Source organism: Heterodontus francisci, unplaced genomic scaffold, assembly GCF_036365525.1.
Source record: "Heterodontus francisci isolate sHetFra1 unplaced genomic scaffold, sHetFra1.hap1 HAP1_SCAFFOLD_1208, whole genome shotgun sequence".
Lineage (NCBI taxonomy): Eukaryota > Metazoa > Chordata > Chondrichthyes > Heterodontiformes > Heterodontidae > Heterodontus > Heterodontus francisci.
Window position 1 is genome coordinate 23,843 of NW_027140272.1, and position 7,358 is coordinate 31,200.

The following is a 7,358-nucleotide window of genomic DNA, read 5'->3' on the forward strand; positions in this document are numbered from 1 at the left end:
TGTCACCATGGCCACATTTAAAAAATAAAACTTGAAATTGAACAGACAAAATTTACCTGATTGAAAGGTACAGAATGAATGCAAGGAGGCTTCAAGGGGATTTGGACAGGGTAAGTGAATGGGCAAGAACGTGGCAGACGGAATATAATGTGAATAAGTGTGAAGTTCTCCACTTTGGTAGAATAAACAGAAAGACAGAGTATTTCTTAAATGGTGAGAGGTTGGAAAGTGTTGATGTCCAAAGGGACCTGGGTGTCCTTGTTCATGAGACACTAAAAGCTAGTGTGCAGGTGCAGAAAGCAATTAATAATGCAAATGGTATGTTGTCTTCATTGAAAGGGGATTTGAGTACATGGTTAAACATGTATTACTTCAATTGTATAAAGTCTAGATGAGACCGCACCTGGAATATTCTGTACAATTTTGGTTTCCTTATCTAAGGAAGGATAGACGTGTCATGGAGAGAGTGCAACGGAGATTCACCAGACTAATCCCCTGGGATGGTGGGATTGTCTTATGATGAGACACTGCAGAAACTGGGCCGAAATTCTCTGGAGTTTCGAAGAATGAAAGGTGATCTCATTGAAACAGACAAAATTCTTACAGGGTGTGACAGGGTAGATATGGATAGGATGTTTCCTTTGTCTGGTGAGTCTAGAACAAGGAGACACAGTCTCAGAATAAGGATAGGCTATTTGAGACTGAGATGAGCAGGAATTTCTTTACTCAGTGGGTGGGAACTCTGTGGAATTCTTTATCCCAGAGGGCTGTGGAGCCTCAATCATTGAACATATTCAAGACAGAAATCGATAGATTTCTAAATACCAACGGGATCAAGGGATATGGAGATCGCAGGGAAAAATGGCGTAGAGGTAGATGATCAGTCACGATCTGTTTGAATGGCGGAGCAGGCTCGATGGGCTGAATGGCCTAATGCCCCTATTTCCTATGATCCCATGAATCCCAATCATGTACATCAGACGTTAGACCAAGTCATGCATTACATACCAGTTCAAAAATCCCACAGAGATTAAGACTGAAAGATACAGTATCAATTCCATTACTACAAAATGAAGGACTTGGAGCTTGCAGACCAGCCCATGTATAAGATTGAAAGTTATATTTTCATTCACAATCGTTTTCACAGAGCTAAATATTAAATAACAATCCACAACTTGTACAGGACTACCAAATAAAACCTACAACTGTAAAATACAGTTAATCCATTTTTTAAATTAAACACAAGGCAAACAAATATTGAAACATCAAGAGAGCGGGAAACAGTGAGAGCAGAATGGAGCATAAAGAGCCCAGGAGAGGGAGCAAGAGTTCACTCAGAGAGCAGGGAACAGCGAGAGCAGATGCAAAAAAAGGCAAAGGAAAACACAATTAATGGGAGAACACTGAATGGTGTAGAGGAAGTGAGGGACGTTGGAGTGAATGTCCACAGATCCCTGAAGGTAGCAGGACAGGTCAATAAGGTGGTTCAGCAGGTATATGGAATCCTTTCCTTTATTAGCTGAGGTACAGAATATAAGGGTGATCTGGGTGTCCATGTCAATAAGTCACTGAAAGCTGACATGTAGGTGCAGCATGCAATTAAGAAGGCTAATAGTATGTTAGCCTTTATCGCAAGAGGATTTGAATACAGGAATAGTGAATTCTTGCTTCAATTGTAAAGAACCTTGGTGAGACCGCACTAGGAGTACTGTGTGCAGTTTTGGTCCCCTGACCTTAGGAATGATATTATTGCCACAGAGGGAGTGCAACAAAGGTTCATCAGACTTGTTCCTGGGATGGTGGGACTGTCCTATGAAGAGAGATTGGGGAAACGGGCTGTATTCTCTAGAGTTTCAAAGAATGAGAGGTGATCCCATTGAAACCCACAAAATACTTAAAGGACAGTCAGGGTAGATGCAGCTGAGATGTTTCTCCTGGTTGGGGAGTCGAGAACCAGGGGACGCAATTTCAAAATAATGGGGAAACCACTTAGAACAAAGAACAAAGAAAATTACATCACAGGAACAGGCCCTTCGGCCCTCCAAGCCTGCGCTTATCCAGATCCTCTATCTAAACCTGTCGCCTATTTGCTAAGGGTCTGTATCTCTTTGCTTCCTGCCCATTCATGTATCTGTCTAGATACATCTTAAAAGACGCGATCGTGTCCACGTCTACCACCTCCGCTGGCAACGTGTTCCAGGCACCCACCACCCTCTGTGTAAAGAACTTTCCACGCATATCCCCCCTAAACTTTTGCCCTCTCACTTTGAACTCGTGACCCCTCGTAATTGAATCCCCCACTCTGGGAAAAAAGCTTCTTGCTATCCACCCTGTCTATACCTCTCATGATTTTGTACACCTCAATCAGGTCCCCCCTCAACCTCCGCCTTTCTAATGAAAATAATCCTAATCTACTCAACCTCTCTTCATAGCTAGCGCCCTCCATACCAGGCAACATCCTGGTGAACCTCCTCTGCACCCTCTCCAAAGCATCTACATCCTTTTGGTAATGTGGCGACCAGAACTGCACGCAGTATTCCAAATGTGGCCGAACCAAAGTCTTATACAACTGTAACATGACCTGCCAACTCTTGTACTCAATACCCCGTCCGATGAAGGAAAGCATGCCGTATGCCTTCTTGACCACTCCATTGACCTGCGTTGCCACCTTCAGTGAACAATGGACCTGAACACCCAAATCTCTCTGTACATCAATTTTCCCCAGGACTTTTCCATTTATTGTATAGTTCACTCTTGAATTGGATCCTCCAAAATGCACCACCTCGCATTTGCCCGGATTGAACTCCATCTGCCATTTCTCTGCCCAACTCTCCAACCTATCCATATTCTGCTGTATCCTCTGACAGTCCCCTTCACTATCTGCTACTCCACCAATCTTAGTGTCGTCTGCAAACTTGCTAATCAGACCACCTATACTTTCCTCCAAATCATTTATGTATATCACAAACAACAGTGGTCCCAGCACGGGTCCCTGTGGAACACCACTGGTCACACGTCTCCATTTTGAGAAACTCACTTCCACTGCTACTCTCTGTCTCCTGTTGCCCAGCCAGTTCTTTATCCATCTAGCTAGTACACACTGGACCCCATGCGACTTCAATTTCTCCATCAACCTACCATGGGGAACCTTATCAAACGCCTTACTGAAGTCCATGTACATGACAGCTACAGCCCTTCCCTCATCAATCAATTTTGTCACTTCCTCAAAGAATTCTATTAAGTTGGTAAGACATGACCTTCCCTGCACAAAACCATGTTGCCTATCACTGATGAGCCCATTTTCTTCCAAATGGGAATAGATCCTATCCCTAAGTATCTTCTCCAGCAGCTTCCCTACCACTGACGTCAGGCTCACCGGTCTATAATTACCTGGATTATCCCTGCTACCCTTCTTAAACAAGGGAACAACATTAGCAATTCTCCAGTCCTCCGGGACCTCACCCGTGTTTAAGGATGCTGCAAAGATATCTGTTAAGGCCCCAGCTAATTCCTCTCTCGCTTCCCTCAGTCACCTGGGATAGATCCCATCCGGACCTGGGGACTTGTCCACCTTAATGCCTTTTGGAATACCCAACACTTCCTCCCTCCTTATGCCGACTTGACGTAGAGTAATCAAACATCTATCCCTAACCTCAACATCTGTCTTGTCCCTCTCCTCGGTGAATACCGATGCAAAGTACTCGTTTAGAATCTCACCCATTTTCTCTGACTCCACGCATAATTTTTCTCCTTTGTCCTTGAGTGGGCCAATCCTTTCTCTAGTTACCCTCTTGCTCCTTATATATGAATAAAAGGCTTTGGGATTTTCCTTAACCTTGTTTGCTAAAGATATTTCATGACCCCTTTCAGCCCTCTTAATTCCTCGTTTCAGATTGGTCCTACATTCCCAATATTCTTCCAAAGCTTCGTCTTTCTTCAGCTGCCTAGACCTTATCTATGCTTCCTTTTTCCTCTTAGCTAGTTTCACAATTTCACCTGTCATCCATGGTTCCCATATCTTGCCATTTCTATCCCTCATTTTCACAGGAACATGTCTCTCTTGCACGCTAAATCAACCTCTCTTTAAAAGCCTCCCACATATCAAATGTGGATTTATCTTCAAACAGCTGCTCCCAATCTACATTCCCCAGCTCCTGCCGAATGTTGGTATCGTTGGCCTTCCCCCAATTTAGCACTCTTCCTTTAGGACCACTCTCATCTTTGTCCATGAGTATTCTAAGACTTACGGAATTGTGATCACTATTCCCAAAGTAGTCCCCTACTGAAACTTCAACCACCTGGCCGGGCTCATTCCCCAACACCAGGTCCAGTCTGGCCCCTTCCCGAGTTGGACTATTTACATACTGCTCTGGAAAACCTTCCTGGATGCTCCTTACAAATTCTGCTCCATCTAGACCTCTAACACTAAGTGAATCCCAGTCAATGTTGGGAAAATTAAAATCTCCTATCACCACCACCCTGTTGCTCCTACATCTTTCCATAATCTGTTCACATATTTGTACCTCTGTCTCATGCTTGCTGTTGGGAGGCCTGCAGTACAGCCCCAACATTGTTACCGCACCCTTCCTATTTCTGAGTTCTGCCCATATTGCCTCACTGCTCGAGTCCTCCATAGTGCCCTCCTTCAGCACAGCTGTGATATCCTATTTGACCAGTAATGCAACTCCTCCACCCATTTTACCTCCCTCTCTATCCCGCCTGAAGCATCGATATCCTGGGATATTTAGTTGCCAATCGTGCCCTTCCCTCAACCAAGTCTCAGTAATAGCAATAACATCATACTCCTAGGTCCTAATCTAAGCCCTAAGTTCTTCTGCCTCACCTACTACGCTTCTTGCATTAAAACAAATGCACCTCAGACCACCAGTCCCTCTGCGTTCATCATCTGCTCCCTGCCTACTCTTCCCCTTAGTCACGCTGACTTCATTATCTGGTTCCTTACAGGCTTTAGTTACTACCTCCTTACTGTCCACTGACCTCCTCATTTGGTTCCCATCCCCCTGCCACATTAGTTTAAACCCTCCCCAACAGCGTTAGCAAAAGCACCCCCAAGGACACATAGGACAGAGATGAGGAGAAATGTTGTTACTCAGAAGGTTGTGAATCTTTGGAATTCTTTACCCCAGAGGGCTGTGGAAGCTCAGTCATTGAGTATGTTTAAAGCAGAGATTGACAGATTTCTAAATACAAATGATATAAGGGAATATGAGGAAAGTGTGGGGAAAAGGGCATTTAAGTGGATGATCAACCATGATCATATTGAATGGTGGGGCAGGCTCGATGGGCTGAATGGCCGACTCCTGCTCCTATGTTCCGATGTTCCTAACTCCACATGATCGGCGAGGCACAGCTTCAGGCCGACTTGTCGGGTGGTGTAAACAGATATCACTGCTTCTGATCTTCACCAGAACAGAGTGAGATGTAACATTGATCATCAAACAGACTGTGAGAGAATACAACAGAGTAAAAGACTGTGGAATAACAAATAGATTTGATTGGAATGTTGAATTTTGATTGGAATGGATAAAACAGCAGATTAAATTGGGATTCTCATCATTATATTGATCTGGGACAGAAGAACGAAACTGATGGAAAGAAGGGAAGAAGGAAGAAAAGAAAGGATGGATCTGTTCAGTTTTTTGAGTTTTTTCACCCACCCATCAAAGCTGGATTAAAAAGAAGATGCAAATAACAAAGAATTTCACCAAAAAGAGAGATTAAATGCTGCCGAAACCTTGGATCGAAGGATGCCCCAATAGATCACCTGTTTAACTGTCTCCTCACTGGGGGATTTCAATCAGTGAGTGATATTATTCTCTACCGTTTTTTTTTTGTTAAATGAACCCAGAACTGTCACTTGGAATTAATATCTGTGTTTCGACTCCTGAATAATAAAATTGTGAATTTCTCGATATTTTCTGGACACATTTCCAGCTGAAAGAACTAAGAACTCTTTTCTAATTTACACAATACTATATACACACTCATCAAGCCTCCGATACTGACATCCTTGGTGCTGCTCTCTCCTCCCAAACCTCATCTCATGTGACTGTTACATCATCACTCTGACAGTGGGAGGGGTTGAAGCCACTGTTTTCAGCATTAACCTTTTACATCCTTGCAATACACTGTCTGTCCAAAAAATGGGTGGAGGGAACTTCTTTCATTTATTGAAACACCAACATCTGCCAGTTGAAAATCAACTCAAACCCATCAGAGAGAGAGAGAGAGACTGTCAGAGAACTTCCTGCATCCAGTCCTGACCCTGTTACACTCCGCAACTGCTCACCCAGACCCCACTGAACACTGTTCCCGAGACACTTCAAATACTGTTTACAAAAGGCAGAAAAGGTCAAAGTTAATCACAGCTGTATTGAATAGAACAAAGTTTAATATCTTCTCACCGTCTCTCGGTAACCACATGAGACACAGGTTTTCTTATTCGCTTCCTTTGATTTTTCTTGTTCCTGACTGACAAATATTCCAAACCTCGGCTCAACCCTCTCGCTTGCGTCATGTCCCAGTCACGGTTGAAAGCAACACATAACGACAGAAACACTCTGAAACATACAACACGGTCACACTTTCCTTCAGTGAGATGAATGTCGAGCTTTTTTTCCAGGTTGAATGCATCTGTGAACAAACTTCTATGAAAGAAGTTGCCTTTGAAATATCAGCACTGAATTTCTGTCCAAGGAGGAACAGCCATTCCAAACTCAGATCCTTCACAATGGCTGTTTTCTCCTGTGACTGAAATTCATTATGTAATTTGAATTCGAAGTCAAAGTTCACAAGACATGGATAAAATTATTGATTAGGAAACTTCGAAAGCACACTGTAACAAGGCTCTGCTGGGAGTTGAACCCAGGATCTCCTGTTTACTAGACAGGTGCTGTAACCAACTAAGCTACAGAGCCAGATTGAAAATGCTTGTGCAGTTGAAATCAGAGAAGGGCACTATTTATTCTCAAAAAAAAACAACAAATGCTGGAACCACTTCGCAGGTCTGGCAGCATCTGTGGAAAGAGAAGCAGAGTTAACGTTTTGGGTCAGTGACCCTTCTTCGGAACTTCCGAAGAAGGGTCATTGACCCGAAACGTTAACTCTGCTTCTCTTTCCACAGATGCTGCCAGACCTGCTGAGTGGTTCCAGCATTTATTGTTTTTATTTCAGATTTCCAGCATCCGTAGTATTTTGCTACTATTTATTCTCATCCCATTTCTCCACTGGTCACAGCATATTTTAACTTTTCCCACTTACTGATACAGTCAATCATATTCTCTATTTTTCCCAGAACTGAGAATGAATGTTTTGGAAGAAAATACATAATTCAATTT

General features: G+C 43.3%; 1 non-coding gene across 1 annotated transcript; it reads right to left on the reverse strand.

The window, feature by feature from the left end:
• Window positions 1-6,864: 6,864 nt before the first annotated feature.
• Window positions 6,865-6,938, reverse strand: trnat-agu (transfer RNA threonine (anticodon AGU)). The gene has a single exon. It is a non-coding gene; the product is annotated as a tRNA-Thr (tRNA).
• Between the last annotated feature and the right edge of the window lie 420 nt (window positions 6,939-7,358).